Source organism: Eurosta solidaginis, chromosome 4 (assembly GCF_040869045.1).
Source record: "Eurosta solidaginis isolate ZX-2024a chromosome 4, ASM4086904v1, whole genome shotgun sequence".
NCBI classification, from domain to species: Eukaryota; Metazoa; Arthropoda; class Insecta; order Diptera; family Tephritidae; genus Eurosta; species Eurosta solidaginis.
In genome coordinates this window covers 176,757,388-176,778,990 of record NC_090322.1, presented here as the reverse complement: position 1 = coordinate 176,778,990, position 21,603 = coordinate 176,757,388, and the positions used below count along the sequence as shown (strand labels likewise).

The window sequence follows — 21,603 nt, the reverse complement described above, 5'->3', positions numbered from 1 at the left end:
TATAATGAACTGTATTAGTTTTGAATATTCCGTTGCTGCTATCCGTAAGGAAATACTCTCACGTCTGGCTTGATATTTTTCAAAGATTTTTAATAAGATGTCAATTTGTATTTCAATATTAATTTCATTTAGATATTGATTAAAATTAAAATTTAACTTAATTAATTTTATTGTTTATAATTTTGTTTTTTATTTTAAAATTTGTTTTTACACTTATGTTTTTTCTTATTATTTGTGCTGTATCTTGTATCCAGTAGTCGACCGCTTTGTGTCTGTGTTGACTTTAATATAGTAAATAAATAAATAAAAAAATAATAAATCCTACTGGTGTAAATATATGTATATGTAACACCACTCACTCTCCTCCTACTTGTTCAATCAAAAACTTACCTCAGTTTTTTTCATTATAAATGTTAAATACAAATTGAAATTAATATGCAAAAAAAAACAGTTTTGTAAAAATAGCGTTAACGTTTTTTCGGCTATCATTTAATTACATTCGAAAAGAATTAACGAGCTTTACGGCGTTTATCATGCAGGCTTTTGGAGTACATCTGTACCTAAGTACATAAAGTGTCAAAGCAAACAATGCGCAAACATTAAAGCAAATAAAAGTTGTTGAGTTAATTAAATATTGGAGACATTCACGTGAGCCTGGTTATCAGCTTATCTGTTAAGGTGAATATATTTTTAACGCAGTGTACACATAGAAACAAAATACACTATACATAAATAATCAGGCGGACGAGAATACCACAATTACTTTTTCTTTCATAAATAGCAAAGCCAAAATTTGGGAAGACTTGCAACTCGCCATACCTTCTAATATTATTGGTATACATAGATTAATAGAAGATTAATGATATCAATATTAGGGTGTGTCGATTTGTATGGACGAAAGTTAACCGATATCGCGCTATCGATTTTTCGATAGGATTTGGGCTCAGGAAAAAAAGTTCCACTACGCATACCCAAAAAAATTATTTTCGAGCCTGCGAAATTTCATTTTTTTTTTCGTTTTTTTCGATTTTGATTTTTAACGTTTTTTCATGACCTACCAAACAAAAGTCCTATCATATATTGGGCCAACATCCAGGAATAGTCAAGACTGCATATAACAGAGCTTGACACCTAAGAAGATTCGAGTAAAAGCAAAGCCACCATGCGGGAGCATGTATTTTTAGAGGAAAGGTAAAAAAAAATGTATGCTGACAAAGGTGACGGATCTGTTGAGTATATACAAGCCAGAAATTCACAGAAAAATGTCTATGCGGACATCGAGTGGTCCAGAGAAACAGCGCAGTTGAGGAAAGGCGAAAAATATTCCATGGACTAATAAAGAAAGAGAGCGGGAATGGTCATGTAGTAGTGAAGAGTTCCTTGGAGCACTGTTCGGTACACATTTCGCATCGGGAGATGATGCAGAAGAGGAGTGGCTTAAAATAATGTTCGACGGGTGCATAAAACTGAATCATGTACCCAACTCTTGGTTAATTGCTCGTGTCGTTTTCCTACTAAAGCCGGGAAAATCAGTCATATTTATACCAAATATTATAGACCCATAAGAGGAACATCATTTCGGCTCAAGGCCTTTGAGAGGCTGATAGATGTGTATAAAAAATGAGTGCACCAAAACACAAATGCGTGCACCATATATACCTGGACATCTAATGTCGGGTTGAGCGCTTACGCGAAGAAGACGTATACGGTATTGTTTATTACGAGGTATAAGGTCCCGAATTGGGGTAAGCCTATGCTAGGAGGGGTGACTCTGTAGGAGAAACCTTGTACAAAATATGTAGGAATCGTTCTAGATGGTAAGTTAAAATGGAAGCTCAACGTGGAGGAGAAGCATAACGGAAGCCCTGTAAACAACACCGATCGCTGCACTGTATACCATATTGAGCATTTCACCTGTAGACCTGGTGACGAAGAACAAACAGTTTAAAACTGCAACGAAACTCAATTCCTCGGCCAGCTTGAGCACAGACCATTCGGTCATAGTAGTATTATGTCTTCAAATATTGGGCGCTGCCTGTGCTTTGATGTGTCTCTTAGTGTCACAATAGAAGGCGAAGGTTGGCGCAAGGGCGCTCAAATGGCAGACGAGGCGATACACGTCGGAAATAGTTTAAACTGCAGCCGCGTCACTTTTTACATTGACAGCCAAGCACCAAATAAGACAACAGTCTGTTATAGAACAACATCTAAAAATGTGCTAGAGTCTAAGCAATCCTTGGAAAGAATCGGGATAGGAAGAAATTTAGATCTATATTGGGTCCCTGGGTATATGGGAACAGATGAAAATGAAACAAGCAAGGAAGGCTAAGTTCGGGTGTAACCGAACATTACTTACTCAGCTGAGAGCTTTGGAGACAAAATAAGGAAAAATCACCATTTAGCAAAATGAACCTAGGGTAACCCTGGAATGTGTGACATGGGTTTCAAATGGAAGATATTACAGAGTATTTTAAAAGGGAGTGCGCCATAGTTCTATAGGTGGACGAAATTTCAGGATATCGCCATAAAAGGGGACCAGGGGGACTCTAGAATGTGTGTTGTACGATATGGGTATCAAATTAAAGGTATTATAGGGGGTTTTAAAAGGGAGTAGCCCTTAGTTGTATATGTGAAGGCGTTTTCGAGATATCGACCAAAATGTGGACCAGGGTGGCCCAGAACATCTTCTGTCGGGTACCGCTAATTTATGTATAAATGTCATACCACGAACAGTATTCCAAGGGCTTTTGATTTCGCCCTGCAGAAATTTTTCATTTTCTTCTACTTAATATGGTAGGTGTCACACCTATTTTACAAAGTTTTTTCTAAAGTTATGTATATTTTGCGTCAAAAAACCAATCCAATCACCATGTTTCATCCCTTTTTTCGTATTTGGTACAGAATTATGGCATTTTTTTTCATTTTTCGTAATTTTCGATATCGGAAAAGTGGGTGTGGTCATAGTCGGATTTCGGCCAAATTTTATACCAAGATAAAGTGAGTTCAGATAAGTACGTGAACTAAGTTTAGTAAAGATATATCGATTTTTGCTCAAGTTATCGTGTTAATGGCCGAGCGGAAGGACAGACGGTCGACTGTGTATAAAAACTGGGCGTGGCTTCAACCGATTTCGGCCATTTTCACAGAAAACAGTTATCGTCATAGAATCTATGCACCTACCAAATTTCAGAAGGATTGGTACATTTTTGTTCGACTTATGGCCTTAAAAATATTCTAGACGAATTAAATGAAAAAAGGCGAATCCACGCCCATTTTGAAATTTTCTTTTATTTTTGTATTGTGATGCACCATATCATTACTGGAGTTGAATGTTGGCATAATTTACTTATGTATATACTGTGAAGATTTTAAATTTTTTGTTAAAATGAGACATTAAAAAAAAATTTTTTTAAAGTGGGCGTGTTCGTCATCCGATTTTGCTAATTTTTATTTAGAACACATATAGTAATAGGAGTAATGTTCCTGCCAAATTTCATCATGATATCTTCAACGACTGCGAAATTACAGCTTGCAAAACTTTTAAATTACCTTCTTTTAAAAGTGGGCGGTGCCACGCCCGTTGTCCCAAAATTTACTAATTTTCTGTTTTCCGTAATAAGGCCAACGCACCTACCAAGTTTCATCGCTTTATCCGTCTTTGGTAATGAATTATCGCACTTTTTCGGTTTTTCGAAATATTCGATATCGAAAAAGTGGGCGTGGTTGTAGTCCGATTTCGTTCGTTTTATATAGCGATCTGAGATGAGCGCCCAGGAACGTGCATACCAAATTTCATCAAGATACCTCAAAATTTACTCAAGTTATCGTGTTTACTGACGGACGGACAGACGGACGGACGGACATGGCTAAATGAATTTCTTTTTTCACCTAGATCATTTTGATATAGAGAAGTCTATATCTATCCGTTATGCGAACAAAGTTAATATACTCTGTGAGCTCTGCTCAGCTGAGTATAAAAACGGATGAGATAGCAGGAGAAGGGGAATAGAGGTGCATAGGATCGAACAAGCAGGAAATGGTGGAACCAAGCGCGGGCTGTAAATCATCGAAGATCATGTGAAAATGCTACAACCTTCGGCTTACAAAGTAGCTCTTACCATTGCAAAGAGGGACCTGTAGGCTCACTTTAGGTATACTGATACAACTTTGTCTTCTGGCGTCCTAAAACCAAATGCATTTTTGAGATTCTTACCTTATTCTAACGAGAACTCTCTTAGAACTATTCTTAAATAGTCTTATACATACACTGGTTAGGAAAATAGTTGAGAAAGCGGTTACTCACAATGAAAATTTTTTAAGAAATATTCCGAGTGTATTTCTGCCTGCCATGAAAAGCTTCTCAGTGAAAACGCGCCTGTTTCGAAGAAGCCGCTCGGAGTCGGCGTAAAACACGTGGGTCCCGTCCCGCCAAATTGTAGGAAAAATTAATAGGATCACGGCACAAATTGAAGGAGAAGCTCGGCCTTAAATCTCTTCGGAGGTTACCGCGCCTTGTTTTTATTTTTATTTTATTGTTACCAACCAGCTCACTCTTTCGATCTCTATATCAATTGCTAGTCGCCAACACGGAATTCGCAAGGAAAAATCTGTAATTATGAACTTGCTTGAATTCACAACAAACTTCACAAATGGTTATCGAGAATATATGTAAACGAATGTTGTATACACATATTTTAGTAAAGCGTTTGAGAAAATGCGTCACTCGTTACTTATTCATGAACTGGATAAATTCGGTTTTACACCAAGTTGCACGCAATGGATATCGCCTTATCTTCTTGACAGAACTCAAAGAGTACTTTTTGAAAATGCGTTGTCCAATGTCATTGGTGTAACATCTGGACTTCCTCAGGGCAGCTACGCTTTTATCGTAGATTACTTCAGCCATCTTCCTACACTCTTAGGCCTACTTGCAGAACGGCAAGGGGGTTAAGCCCATACATTTTTGTTAAATTAATTTGCAGTACTGCAAGTGGCCTTTAACAGTTTTAAGCTTGAACAGGTTTATACTTTTATAGACATTGGCCTTACTTTGGACAGCAAACTTAACTTCAACCTTCATATTACTGCAACTGTCCATAAGACTAGGGGTGTTCTGGCGTTTGTAAAGCGATGGTCTAAAGAATTTAACGACTGGTGCCTTACTAAAGCTCTCCTTACAACATAAGCCAGGCTGATATTAGAATATGATTCAGTAGTTTGGAATCCGAGCTACCAGGTTCATATTGATCGGTTAGAATCAGTCCAAAAAGTCCATAGAGAAATGCTTGGTTGGTTTTTATGATTAAATTTCCTAAATGAGCTCTTTCGCTGTTTTTAGATTTGATATTTGTTAGAGATTTGATATTTCGAACTGGCTCTTTAGCATTAAAAGATCTGTTCTCCCCGCTCTTAAAATCAACTCATTGTATTCATTAACATATTAAATTAATTTTATAGCTGTATTTTTTTACATGTATATTAGAGCGGGTCAAATTGTATGGATGGATTTTTTTTCATCAGGAGTATAGCACGTAATCTACAGATGATTCTAAGAAAAATTGCTGAAGACACCATAGCCCTAAGTCCGATTTCGAGTCCCCCACTTTTGCAAAATAGATATTTTGCCATATGAATGTAGGGTTTGGCCAAAACATCTTCATAGCTTCTGCTAGAATTATAGGAAAAATATCATACTGGGCTTACTTTAAAGGTATTTTACGAACTTTTAACTACTATATTATCATTTTTAACAAATTTCTTATGGAAATTTTTTTCTTTACAGCTAAAATAAGCTCAGAACATTTCCAACAACTTTCATTCAGACTGTTTTTCTTTTTTCGAATTCGTTATAGTAGAAAAAAAATGTTCAAAAAAAACCTATATTTTCAAGTAATAAGCAAAAAAACACAATTTTTATACTTTTAATCTAATTTATTTAAAAAATTATTTTTTTACTTAGAATTTACCATTTTAACGTATTTTTTAAAATAAAAGTAATGTTATGTTATTATTTTTTAAACTCTTTTTTGCTCTCCATTAATGAGACATTTCATACAAATATGGTAAAAGAACCCCATTTAGTTGTTCTAAAAGAGCCTAATGCTGAATTACTTGGATATGTTTATTTGGGTGAAGAAGAAAATGCAAAACACAAATTAAAACAAGTAAGGAAGTGTAAGTTCGGGTGAAACCGAATATTACATACCCAGCTGTACACTTGAAATGCTGTTGTTGTTTGTTTTCCTCGTGTTCCAATGACACATGAACCAGATACGGATAGAGATTTAACATGCAAATACAACAACAATGTGAACCATATGGAACCGTGTGCTTAATAGTGTTACAAGGCTGCGCAATAATACATATACATATGGTTCCATTCTGAACTAATTTTCGTTTAAAAGGAGCAAAAAAAATATAGAGGCTAACACCAATGACCTTGAGCGGGTAATAATAATGAATTTTTCCTTAGATATGGGGATTTCCCCACTGTTTACAAGTAAGTATATACAAAAAAAGTATAAAAAGGGCAGGGTTATTAACGATATTTACCAACTTTTACTAGAAATGGCTTATTACCTGCATCTACGCACTTATACAAAATCTTTTATATAAAAGAAGGCGATTTAACCGATTTAGTCCATTTTTACTGAAAATATTTCCTGTTAAAAGGCATACATGTGCACCAAATTTTTCGTCGAGTTATGGCTCCAGAAACGTTGGGAAATGCATTGTAAGAAAGGGGCAGTGCCACGCCCATTTTTCAAGCTTTGAATTTTTTCCCATTTCTTGTTATATGGCACAAAATACGATTGATACAGAACTATTTTTCGCTAAGACTTAACTTATTATTTTTGCCTACGACCCTTTCAAAAGTTATTTATATAAAAGTGGGTGGGGTCCTTAACCAATCTTATCCATTTTTACTAGAAATATTTCCTGCTATAAGGAAAATATGTGTACCCAATTTTGTTACGATACGTAAATTTTTCTTCGAGTTATGGCTCCCGAAACATAGAAAATTGGTTAAGGCTTGGTTTCCTCGAAAGCGTTGCCGCTATATAGCGCCCGTTACATAGCGGTAGAGTACATTGTCAAAAATCTTGCAATGTAAAAGTTATTACGTGGAAACTAAGAAGACGGTGAAGTTCACCGTAACGTAATATAGCGGCAGGGCAAAAAATATTACGGCCGTCATGACGGTACAAACTCGCTCGTCACCGTTTTTTCTCACCGCCGCACTCAAAGCGGTGAACAATTACTCAAATTTTTGATTTCTTTGAATAAATTAATAAAAACAAAAACAGTTTTTTTAATAATTTGGGAAAAATTGAAACATCCGTCCTGATGTCATGGACAACGCGACAGCTGTTTCGATTATACCTTGTAAATCTCTTCAAAGCTTTTTCTCCCGGGAGTCGGAGTCGAACCCGCACTCCTACGATAGTTGAAATGGTTATAAACGCATTCAGCTACGTCATGCCTTAGTTGTTGTAAAGTTTTTCCCAATTGCCTTCTTCGCATATATTATCTTCCACACATTACATAATTCGTATGCAGTTATCTGTTGAAGTTATGCCTGTTTGTAAGGCGGTTTTCAGAGAAACTTGGTAATTGTTGTTGTAAATTATAAAATTGAAATAAATGTTTTCACACATTTAAAGCGATACGGGCAATCCCGGTTAACTCATATAAGTAGGCAACATTTGGTTAATTCGTTGCAGTTCTATAAAATAGAACAAAAACAACAACAAATACCAAGTTTCTCTGAAAACCGCCTTACAAACAGGCATAACTTCCACACATAACTACATAGGAATTATGTAATGTGTGGAAGATAATATATGCGAAGAAGGCAATTGGCAAAAACTTTACAACAACTAAGGCATGACGTAGCTGAATGCGTTTATAACCATTTCAACTATCGTAGGAGTGCGGGTTCGACTCCCACTGCCGGTAGAAAAGGCTTTGAAGCTGTCGCCTTGTCCGTCCTGATGTCACGTTGTTTAAATTTTTCCCAAATTATTAAATAAATTATAAAATTAAAAATTGCTTGAAATAAATGTTTTCATACATTTAAAGCGATACGGGCAATCCCCGGTTAACTCATATAAGTAGACAACATTTGGTTAATTCGTTGTAGTTCTATAAAATAGAACAAAAACAACAACAAATACCAGTTTCTCTGAAAACCGCCTTACAAACAGGCATAACTTCAACACATAACTACATACGAATTATGTAATGTGTGGAAGATAATATATGCGAAGAAGGCAATTGGGAAAAACTTTACAACAACTAAGGCATGACGTAGCTGAATGCGTTTATAACCATTTCAACTATCGTAGGAATGCGGGTTCGACTCCCACTCCCGGTAGAAAGGGCTTTGAAGAGATTTACAAGGTATAATCGAAACAGCTGTCGCCTTGTCCGTCCTGATGTCACGTTGTTTAAATTTTTCCCAAATTATTAAATAAATTATAAAATTAAAAATTGCTTGAAATAAATGTTTTCATACATTTAAAGTGATACGTGCAATCCCGGTTAACTCATATAAGTAGACAACATTTGGTTAATTCGTTGTAGTTCTATAAAATAGAACAGAAACAACAACAAATACCAAGTTTCTCTGAAAACCGCCTTACAAACAGGCATAACTTCAACACATAACTACATACGAATTATGTAATGTGCGGAAGATAATATATGCGAAGAAGGCAATTGGGAAAAATTTTACAACAACTAAGGCATGACGTAGCTGAATGCGTTTATAACCATTTCAACTATCGCAGGAGTGCGGGTTAGACTCCCACTCCCGGGAGAAAATGCTTTGAAGAGATTTACAAGGTATAATCGAAACAGATGTCGCCTTGTCCGTCTTGATGTCACGTTGTTTAAATTTTTCCCAAATTATTAAATAAATTATAAAATTAAAAATTGCTTGAAATAAATGTTTTCATACATTTAAAGCGATACGGGCAATCCCCGGTTAACTCATATAAGTAGACAACATTTGGTTAATTCGTTGTAGTTCTATAAAATAGAACAAAAACAACAACAAATACCAGTTTCTCTGAAAACCGCCTTACAAACAGGCATAACTTCAACACATAACTACATACGAATTATGTAATGTGTGGAAGATAATATGTGCGAAGAAGGCAATTGGGAAAAACTTTACAACAACTAAGGCATGACGTAGCTGAATGCGTTTATAACCATTTCAACTATCGTAGGAGTGCGGGTTCGACTCCCACTCCCGGGAGGAAAGGCTTTGAAGAGATTTACAAGGTATAATCGAAACAGCTGTCGCCTTGTCCGTCCTGATGTCACGTTGTTTAAATTTTTCCCAAATTATTAAATAAATTATAAAATTAAAAATTGCTTGAAATAAATGTTTTCATACATTTAAGGCGATACGGGCAATCCCCGGTTAACTCATATAAAAAAACAGTTTTTATTTTAAAATTTTTGAGAAAACGTATACATATAAAAAACAAAACTAAAGAAACCCCAAAAAATGTGGAAAATGGTGAAATCAGATTGGCATGCATTGGCTGCGACGGTGGACCAACTTTACAACAAAGCGGTGCCGCTGACGGTAGGTAAAGCGGGTGATAATTAACGGCCGTAATAGAGTGGCACCGCTATTTGAGGAAACCAAGCCTTTAGTCATAAAAGGGGCGGTGCCACTATAAAAGGTTCGATGATAATTAAAACAAAATAGATTTGGTGAGCGCTTATGTTCAGCGCAGAAATCTGATTATTATTTATTAGCAAATGCTTTCTCTTTTATAGTAAAATGACTTACAATACTAATACAATGTTTACATACAATACTTACACGCTAAGAATAACTACACTATAACTTCTATATATCAAGTCAGCAAAATATTCTTATAACCTAACTATGTAATAATATTTGGGCAGTCACATTGACAAACCGACGGTGTCGATCAGTCATGCTGATCGATACGTGAGCTGGTCAGTGTGACGCATACGGGTTAAACAACTGTACACGGATACGGCTCCCCGCTGGGTTCAATATAACTTATCTATGCCGCTATGACTATGCCGCTATGAGTTATTTGCGTGTGGTCGAAAGTGTTATGGTTATAAATCAAATTGGGAAATGAAATACCATTGATATAAACCTCTTTTTTGCAACGATATAGAGTATCAATATCAGTCCACGTGTCAAATTTCATTCTAGGTATATTATTTACTAAATAATCAGGTTTTTGTGTTGTCCAAAATGTTATATATATAAAAAGTGGGCGTGGTTATCATCCGATTTCGCTCATTTTCAATACCAATATATTCTGCGTCCAGATAAGGTCGTGTACCAAATGTGGTGAAGATATCTCAATATTTACTCAAGTTATCGTGTTGACGGACGGACGAACGGAGGGACATGGCTCAATCAAATTTTTTTTCGATACTGATGATTTTAATATATGGAAGTCTATATCTATCTCGATTCCTTTATACCTGCACAACCTATCGTTATCCAATCAAAGTTAATATACTCTGTGTGCAAAGCACGCCGAGTATAAAAACGTGAAGGTGTTATGGCTGTTACAGCAGAAAGTCGTGTTAAACAGCCACGAATGGAGAGCAAAAAAGATTTTAAAAAATAATAACATAACATTACTTTTATTTTGAAAAATACGTTAAAATGGTCAATTCTAAGTAAAAAAATAATTTTTTAAATAAATTACTTTAAAATTATAAAAATTGTGTTTTTTTGCTTATTACTTGAAAATATAGGTTTTTTTGAACATTTTTTTCTACTATAACGAATTCGAAAAACGAAAAACTGTCTGAGTGAAAGTTGTTGGAAACGTTCGGAGCTTATTTTAGCTGTAAAGAAAAAATTTCGATAAGAAATTTGTTAAAAATGATAATATAGTAGTTAAAAGTTCTTTTAGGCTAATTTATACTAAAATTCAAAAACACTATAGATTTTAATACAGATTCTGAAATGCACGTAAAATACCTTTAAAGTAAGCCCAATATGATATTTTTCCTATAATTCTATCAGAAGCTATGAAGAGATTTTGGCCAAACCCTACATTCATATGGCAAAATATCTATTTTGCAAAAGTGGGGGACTCGAAATCGGACTTAGAGCTATGGTGTCTTCAGCAATTTTTCTATCATATATCGTCTTCAGCAATTTTTCTGTATATAATCATGCGCAGATTACGTTTTTGCTATAGATCCATCAGGAGGGAAAAAAAATTTTACGCGCTCTAATGTATATACATATGCATTTAAAGTTTATATGGACTGCTAGGTGCATAAATTTATCTACACTTATGAAATTGTTTCGCAAAAAACTGCTTAACTTCAGTTTGCATTATATATGCATTTGCAACTGAAATTTGTCCGTCCATTTAATCTCTACACTATTATCCACGTCTATGACCGAAAAGTATGTGTGTTCACGACTCATCGCAACCGATTTAGCTATAGGTTATACACTATGATCAGCAGAGGTGCGTGTCTCCGCTATTAAGCACAACTCGTTTTGTAGCAGGTTATTTAACCACTGCCGCGAGTCTTCAATAATCGCCGCTAAATTGGTCTGTTAAACATTTGCCGTCTTTCAGTGAGTTTTACAGCTCCGGCTCACGCTCAATTCTCACGGGAATGGTCTGGATCATTGAGAGACTTTAGAAGCAGATGTCGTGAAATTTTCGCACACGTGAAATGTGATAGGCAGATGTCGCTGCTGTTTTTCATTTAACTCATACGGCGAAAGGCTAAGCAGCGACATCTATTTTTGAAAAAGTAGGTATATTAAAGGCCGCGTTGCCAACCTAAAAAGAAGTAATTAACAAATTATCTGGCTCACAAATTGAACCAGACTTCTATCTGGATTTATCCGGCTCAAGTCGTTGTTGTTGCATTTACATGCAAAATTATTTATCTGGCTCAGGATTTTGCCACCGGATGATAGCTATTATCTAAGTGATGATAAGCGTTTTTTTTTACTGGCGAATACAGCATATATTAACTTTATCCATCTTTCAACTAATTACTTATTTACATATATTTATATATATTAATTCAGTATTTATTTCCCTTAGCAGATGAGTTTTCCTGCTCAGCTACAGCAGTTTTAGATCCCAGCGGTTAACAAACCACTGACTTACAATGACTCGCACGAACAGGATTAGCCTAGTTTCAATGAAAAAAAACTGAAATTACATACATTAGATATTTGTCATATCTGAAAAAAAATTCTTTGTAATCGAGTAACATAATAATGCCCCGTTCATCTTCTACAATAATTGTTTAATTACTTCATTTTTTTTTTGCGCCACTGTATGTACATATGTACATATATGTGGTGACATGTTAATGAGTATAATTGATTTTAGTAGATATATAAGTATAATTAAATTAAGCTTTGGTTGAAAACAAATATATATTTTCAGTGCTTGTTGATCTGAGTTTGGCAAATATTTCAAAACAATATGAAAGTCGTGTACGTAAGTTGAACATGTGATTTTTAAAAACATTTTTCGAATAAAGTAAGAAATTAAATACGAATTATGAATGCATACAAAAATAGAATAAATGTAAAACGGATGCAATAAAAAATGGTATATTTAGGAGTGAATAAAGTAAAAACGAAATACAGAAAAGGTTCAGTAAAAATGGGACAACTCATTGAAACCGTATATAAACATTTTAGGCAGAGTACCATATTTACCGAATTTTTTTTTTTTTTTTTTGTATTTCATGTTTGCGGATATGTTTACAAGTTTTTCTTTTACTCACTTTTAAAATAAGTAAATTTTATTTTGCCACCCTTTCCTACAAAAAAATAGCAGTGGAAATTTTGAGCCCCAGCGGGTCAGGGGGCTTAGAATATACCCGCGGTAAGAATGCCTGTCGTAAGAGCCGACTAAGATACCAAATTGATTCAAGGGGTTGTGTAGCGCAACCCTCTCAAGGTGTTGCCAGTGCAATATATAGCTTCTCCAACCCAATTATCAACCTCACCTACCCGTGGCGAATCCTGTTTAATTAACAGCCGAGGCTCTGTCGACCCCGAACTCCTGATGGATCTGGGAAAAGGTTTTTGAAAAAATCCGAAAATCCGAGAAATTTTTACGAAAATTTCGAACTCTTATTGGATTTCTCTGAATTTTTTTTGAATAATATAATTATCTAGCCCAATAAATTTTTTTTAGTAAAGTACAACTAATAGGTCTCGCAAAACTTGCATTGTCTTTTGGCATTTCTTTGGTTTCAGTTACAAAATTCATAGAAGTTTTATCTTCAAATGTCAGCAATAAATAAAAAGAACTTAAGTTAGGAAATTTAGCAAAAATTACCACTGCTATTTTACTGTTCGCGTCTGTATATAATAATTTATGTAGTTTATTTTATGAACTGAACAGTCACATTTAATTACGTGCATGCATAGAAGTGTTATGTTTTTTTATACTCAGCTGAGAAGAGCTCACAGAGTATATTAATTTTGTTCGCATAACGGTACCCCGTAACGGCATAAACTAATCAAGATAGATATAGATTTCTATATATCAAAATGATCTAGGCGAAAAAAGAAATTCATTTAGCCATGTCCATCCGTCCGTCTGTCCGTAAACACGATAACTTGAGTAAATTTTCATTTCGCTATTTAAAATGGACGAAATCGCACTATATCCACGCCCACTTTTTCGATGTCGGAAATTTCGAAAAACCGAAAAAGTGCGATAATTCATTACCAAAGACGGATAAAGCGATGAAACTTGGTAGGCGGGTTGACCTTATGACGCAGAATAGAAAATTAGTAAAATTGAGGCAATGGGCGTGGCAACGCCCACTTTTAAAGGAAGGTAATTTAAAAGTTTTGCAAGCTGTAATTTGGCAGCTAAGTATGTAATGTTCGATTACACCCGAACTTAGCCTTCCTTACTTGTTTTCATATACATATATACAAATGTATATATACTCGTATTTATTATGCAAATAAATAAATAATAATAATAATATTTTTTTGTTCACAAAACATTCGTTTTCGAAAATTTTATATCAATTGTTTGATTGATAACGATCAGCTTCTTTGAATATTTAAAACATTGTAGGTTTGCAAACGAATTAATTTATTAATTTAGCGATAATCGAGGCGTAGTAACTATCTAAAGGCAACATCAACCTAATATCATTTTCGTTCCGCGTGTTTGCCACTCGATTCGATTGGCTGTTTCACCTGCTTCGAAACCGCTTCCAAGAGAAATTTAATTTTTGATTTCAGAAACATTTAACTGGGTTTCTAAGTCAACATGTAGACAAATGAGCTATGCAATCATACATACATACATATATGCTGCGTAAAACGACGCACTCGACCCGTTGCAAATCGCATCCACACGAATGGAATAACTTCTTGTTTTTCTGGTCTTATGTCAACAGGCATAATATTTGTTTGAAAGATACCGTTATGTGCAAGGCTTATAACTCATATAAAGTAAAACTTAAGTAAGGACTTATTATAAGCCATAAGGTAGAATAGAAAGTTGTTATTATAAGGCTTATGGACCAACGAATGTAAGGTTTACTTACATAAGGCCTTATTAAAAGAAACTACTTGCTGTATTAGGACCTTTTATATAAGGCTTATATATAGCCTATCCAAAATCAGACTTACATAAGCTGTTTTAATAACGAGGTTGAATAAGGATTGGTGTACCATAGTACAACCTTAATATAAGTTCACATATAAAATTGCTTCGACTTAAAATAAGACGCCATCTGATTTCAAATTCCTATATTCATATTGATAATAACCGATTTCAAAACTTTATTTAACAGGGGGTCACTCATAGGCAGTGGTTCGGCAGGCCCAGAAAGTCGCATGAAAATATTCCCTCCAAAAATTCATTTGCCTGATGTCGTTTGGAGTCGGTGTAAAACACATACCAAAAACTTGAAAAAGAGGTTCTCAGACCGTGTGGAATGTAGAGCTTACATCACGTTGAACTTTCGCTTACAATGCATGTTCAAATCATGTAATATGAGGATGAGTTTAGTATATTTGTGACACCTGCCCTTGTACCCATATAGGAATTCATATTTTGAATATAGCAGATAGTTACATTCTTTGCCTATGGAAATGTTAAATATTTTATTTTTTTCTTATTTATTAAACTGAATATGTTATAGGCAAAGCTGAATATAAATTACCATTTAAAGTCAACAAAAACCATTTACGGGAGTTGCGATAACATTTTTGTGATACAAAAATTCAGCAAATTGCTATATAAAGATCGAATTTAATTGATAAATATTGTAACGAATTCTGGGGATTTCTGATTATTATGCAAACTTCTGCTAACGTTCGAATCGCTAAACTGTTGAATAAATCACTCCAATATTCAGTACTAGAAATTGGTCTTTATTTAGATAACTTTGGGAGTAGTACTTCACAATTATACTTCACAGCCAATAGCGTCTTTAAGTCAAAACTGATTAGTCGTTCCTCAGCTTGCGCTGCTTTTATACTCTCTGTTGCCTCGTCAGCATATTTCTAAAAAGGTCTAGACGTTTCACCGTCTAGAATCTCCTGCTTGGTTGCCAGCGATATACATGCATATTTGTAGTTTATGCGTTTCTCATAGTTATATGTGTGTGTATGTGTGAGTAACTACTTCGGCTGATGACTACATGTGTATGTGTGTGAGATATCTCTTCGTCGCCATCTATGTATGTGTACAAATGATGATTTATGTGTTCATGTACACCAGAGTGGCTGGATTTAATATTTTTGTTGTTGCGTGCTGATTTACTAACAGCCTAGTGATATCAACATTCGCCACACTATTTGTTAGTGCTTAATCATTGCCCTTCTGACTAATCACAATTGAAATTAAATAAGCACTGCCGTCAACATTTTTTTTTTTTTTTTGTAAAACAATTAGGTGTTTCCAAATTAACACAGTGGTTAAAATACGGTTTGTTGTTGTTGTTGTGTTAATAGTGATTCGCCCCATTCAACGCACACGACCACTCACAAATTGTCATCAAAGTTCACTTACGAAAGTCCAAGGAAACTGGTAGTTTGAACAGGGGCGAACGTTAGGGAGATTGATGTTAGAAGCGTAGGTTCCACATTACAACTGAAAAGATGTTTGATGTCATGTGGGGACACATCGCATGCAGGACATACATTACGTATGTCGGGGTTGATTCTGGACAAGTAAGAGTTAAACCTGGTACAGTATCCAGAACGAAGTTGGGTCAGGGTGCGTGTCTCCCTTGGTAGTGACCTTTCTCCTTTTGCTATAGTATATTGACAACAGGGTTCCCCGGGCGCGTCCTGGCAAAGGCGTTTACCGATTCTATGTGGATTATGCCTAGGGCCTCCTTATGCTTGTCTGAATCAAGCGGCCGTCTTGACATGTGCATTATGCAGCTGGGATATGAATCAACACTATAACTTCAGTGGAAGCAAGTAAAGGGGAGTCTCGCCAATAACGCGGGGAACCTTGTTTTCAATTTCATTCTAATCTGAAACCCGTTGTTAAATACATTTTCTCTTCACTACCTCTGAAAACAAGCTGAATATCAAATTTAAAGAAAGTGTTGGATACATTTGTTAACCAAAGAGCGAGATCTAGGAGATAGTAATTGCAATCTTATTAGCAAGTACTACATACATATGTATATGATAGAAGCAAACATTGTGTTAAACCATCAACTTCCGCACAATATCTATTGTTCAACGATATTTGTCGCACAGATAACAACCCAGGGTGATTTCTGACCAAAGAGCTCTTTAGTGATACTTGAAAACACTTTTAATTTATTCAATCTTCGTTTATGTAGTACATACTCCGCTATTTGTAGAATTGAGCAAAACGCCGGCTTGTGAGCTCCTGGCCCAACCATCTCGGGAACGATTTGGTATGACCACATGAAACCTTCTAGAACTTACCGCCCTCCCTCCCACTAAATACATCAGGAGTTCGGGGTCGGCAGAGCCTCGGCTGTTAATGAAACAGAATTCGCCACGGGTACGTGAGATTGACAATTGGGTTGGAGAAACTATGTATATAGGTATTGCGCTGGCAAACCCGTTGATAGAGTTGCGCTACACAGCCCCTTGAATCAATTTGGTTTTTTAGTCGCCTCTTACGGCAGGCATACCTACCGCGGGTATATTCTAAAACCCCTAACCCGCTGGGGGGACTTGTACCTTAATCGTGCTTGTTACCGGAACGTACCGAATCTATATCCGGCAAAGGACCATCAGCATCGATAACGCTCCCAAACAACTTCGTGAACTGTCTTTATCGCTAGAACAACACCAACAAAGGATAGAAACGTAAAATTGCGAAAATTAATCAATAAACTTGCGAAAAGTGCTGCGTCGCCGGTGGCGTAATAAACGCCGAACATGTTTTTGTTTTTGCAGCACTATAGAGAATATATTCAGCCAATTAGTGCACTAACCATAAAATGTATTTACTTTTTATATTATCAGTAAGCTGTGAGCCTACTCCATTGAAAATTCAACAACACTTCATACAAAATAACAACCTTCTCATTACCCAGGAAACAATGAATTGCTTGCCGTGTTTACGACTTTAACACGGGCTATGGAAAAATCCCAGCATTTTTTGTAACTTTTAGAACACGCACAATCGCTTATTAAACTACATATTTTTAGCTGAAGCAAATGTAAAACATTGGTATTATTAATGCGTTCTAAACTTTGATCTTTTGTCTTACCTGTTGATTTTGTTGTTGCCGCAAGTTGGCCGACTAATTATTGACTTTTGTGTTCTAAATAAATACAATTCTTTTACTATGCACTTTTTTGCAATTTGCATTGATTCTTTCACGATTGCTTACAAATAATTCACATCACACATTTTTTAACTCATTTGATACTTTTAAACAATTTTGATTTATCTGCGATTCTTTTATTTGAGAAAAACTTTAATTAGATAACGAATTCACTTCTCCGAAGATTATGCAAACACCAGCTGGAAACATAGTGTACCTATACCAAGTGTGTTCACTAAGCGATAAACGTCAAAAATACAAACAGCCTCGCTCACCTGATGGAAATCTCAGGTCTAGAGTCGCATTTTTGGTCTCAACGACAACATTTTTGACTACCAAACGTATCGACTTTTTCATTCGGCGCACTCGGTAATGGTATCCATTTCGAATTCGCTGTCATTCCGAATCCAGCGAGTGCCTGTCAGAATGCTTGACAGATAAGTCAACACACTTGTACTTGTACACTATGGCTGGAAATTACAACATTTTACTTTTATCGTTTTCGCTAGCTGTCATCTGTCATAAAAAAAATGATGTAATAAAACGCAGAGTTGCATTGGCATAAGGGAAAACTTAACGAAAGGTTGAAATAAGTTGCGTTTCAATAGATTCTGATACCGGTCCAGATATTCGCTTATGCTTTAAGCTTTTATTTTTTATATTTTATTTTTGCTAGAATTCCAAGATAAAACTGTGAAAAAAAAAACGCACTGATATAAACTTCGTGAGTTTTCTTGGCAGTTAGTGTACTCTATTGTGACATTCAAAACCATACGCACTGTTGCAGAATGAAGTTTTTGTTTTCATGGCGTTTGATGAATATTTTCTGACTGACATAAGACTTTTACATTCAGCGCTCACCTAGGTTCAACTATATGGTTGGCTCACCTGTGCAATAACAAAATATGTCTGTTCAAATTGTCAAAATCTGTGTAATGGTGTTGGTGCGAATGGTATGGAATGGAAACATAAAACTTAGCAGTTTTTGTATGTGTAAGAAAATGCGCCAATGTGTTGGTTTCATTTTGAGTTTGCCATCTTTTGACAATCCTATCGGCCATGCAATGAAATAAATAAAATCAGCTGATGAGATGAGCCTACCAATGGCTTAAAGAGTCATCTCCGTAAGCATTTTGAGGAAATACGGCACCTGAGAACCCAGCCGTATGAAGCGAAAAAACACAAGCAGGTCCTTGGCGAACTCCATAAACAGGCGTCGGACCTTTATGCGGGGAATTGCCCGGTGAATCCAGTACTTAAAGAAAAGTATCCAAAACTCGCGGAAGAGGAACGCATACTCCCCAGGGAAACGCGTGTCACTCTGGCTCAACTTCGTTCTGGATACTGTAACAGGTTAAACTCTTACCTATCCAGAATCAACACCGACATACAAAATGTATGCCCCGCTTGCAATGTGTCCCCACATGACACCAACCATCTCTTTAATTGTAATGTGGAACCAACGCCTCTAATACCCCTTTCCTTATGGTCCACCCCTGTTGAAACGGCAAGTTTCCTTGGACTCCCGTTAGAGAATATTGATGACAATTTGTGATCGGTCGCGGCTATTAGGTGGGGCGAGCATTGCTACAACAACAACAACAACTGAACTATGGCGCTCACTCAGCAAAACAATGTGCACAATAATTTACAGAATCGCATGAAAATTTAAAATGTAAATTGTGTGTGCAAATGAGTGTTCAATGAGTATACATTTTGCAAATTTTCACAGTTAGGGAATTGACACCGTATTATCCATCTGGATCAACTTCGGATCCGCAGGATGGCTTGGTTGATTTGGTTTTTGTGGAAATTTGGTAAAAGTCTAGTTGAGGGGTCGACTGCTAATAAATTCTGATCCATATACCGGTCCAGATACTGATATCCACATAGATCAATTTGGTATCCACAGGATGACTTGGTTGATTTGTTTTTTTGTGGAAATTTTGGTAAAAGTCTAGTTGAGGGGTCGACTGCTAATACGCTACCAAAAATATCGAGATATGTGTCAAACGACGCGTCTTGACATCACTATTAATAATCCGGAAGGCAGAAAATACAAATTTTAACTCGTTCAAAAGATATTAACGAAAAATTAGCCGCGGTTCCCTCCGAAACGGGTTGGGATCCATAGTATTTTTCCGCAGAACACCTTTCGGCATATGCGCTTATAAAAAATTACCCTGGGTGGGTCCAACACCGGTTTGGAGACCAAAACAATATCCGCGAAAAATACTTATGTTCACAATTTTTTTGTGGTTACAACAAGATGACAACATCATTAAAATCGCTAACTTCAACTGCAAATATCTGCGGACAGATATAAAAATTTCCTTCTCCTTTTTATTGTCGTCGAGGTCGATACGAATCTTTTTTGACGCGTATTATCAGTCGACCCCTCACTAGACTTTTATCGAAATTTTTGAACAGCTTGCTCTCTTTACTACTTAAAAAGTTTGTTCCACTCGGCAACCCATAAATATTTACTTTAATTCTAAACACAAATTACTAAGGCCATAAAATAATTATATTATATTCATTTTAAACCTTGATAGAACAAATACACATTTTTTACTTGCGTGTCTAGAACCGAATATGTAAAACAAATACAAGAACTTCAGCATAATCTGGAACTGGATTTTGCACAGGGCTCCTAACAGAAGTAAACATTTTAGTATCAGCCTTTGGACGTTTGTTGTTTAGCTTGAAACGCATCTTTTGATACTTCTCTTGACTTTTTAGATGTGTTTATTTGATGACAGTATTTGTACTCTACCTTTTTTTAAAGTGAAAAATCCCATTCAATTTTATATGGAAAATATATCGCATTTGTGCAATGGTCATGATTTACAGAAATAATAAACGTATTTTTAGTTTGGTAACTTTTTAAGTAAAATTTTATGGAACGATTCGCTGCTGACTCTCATACCTATATGGCACTACTTTATTTTCGTGTATTTTTTCTTGTATTTTATCTTCAATTTTTTGTCGCACTCCCTCCTAATACGGCTTCAGTACTGGTGTAAGTGTGTAAACTATATTTGAAAAAACTAACGAAATACAAGGAAATTACAATCTAGTTCATTAAAAACAAACGAGCCAGTTTGTATTTCGATAGGTTTTTTTTGACAGTCTGCCGTTTTTTCTTTATTTTTTTCTGACACATTTTTTTTAGTTTGAAAATTTGGTGCATAAAAACACAATTAAAATCATTGTTTACTATAATTAAAATCAACTTTCTTGTGAAAAAGTGAACCATTAGCGACCGAAGTAATCTTCGCGTGTTATTTGCACTATTTTTATTGTTAAAAGTGTTAATTTAAAAATAAAATGTAAAACACAAACAAAAACATGTTAAGCTCACTAATTTTGGGGGAATAGTGGTCTCGCTTTTTCATGATAGAAATTGTTTTTGTGTTTTGAAGTCCCGATAAAGTTTCGTCAGTTTTTTAGCTTGGAATCCAAGCAAAAATAAAGTAGTGTCATATATGCTTCATAGAAAGTATTTGTTTTTAAGCCACCGTTAGATACAAAAAAATTGTTGCTGATTGCCTTCAACTTTTCTTTTAGAGTTGCGCATCACATTTAGACGCAGCGACTCTTACTGAGCAACAATTTGAAATTTTATTTCAATTATTTATACAAATTATTTTTTTTAATTAAAAATTTTAAAACTTATTGTAAAATACTAGAAAAATCAATTAAAATTATAAAAATTTGTGTTCAAAATTAACAAAAAGTTCCTCATACCTATATAACACTACTTTATTTTGTCTTGGATGTCAAACTAGA

General features: G+C 35.4%; 1 protein-coding gene across 7 annotated transcripts in view; it reads right to left on the bottom strand.

Annotated features, from left to right (window-relative positions):
* CAH3 (Carbonic anhydrase 3) overlaps positions 1-18,085 on the bottom strand; it is a 107,022-nt gene extending 88,937 nt beyond the window's left edge. For 4 of the 7 annotated variants that reach the window (XM_067783947.1, XM_067783949.1, XM_067783946.1 and 1 more), the window contains exon 1: positions 17,755-18,085. The gene's annotated coding sequence lies outside the window, so the exon portion shown is untranslated. The other 3 variants (XM_067783951.1, XM_067783954.1, XM_067783952.1) reach the window with 3 other exon arrangements.
* Positions 18,086-21,603: the final 3,518 nt, after the last annotated feature.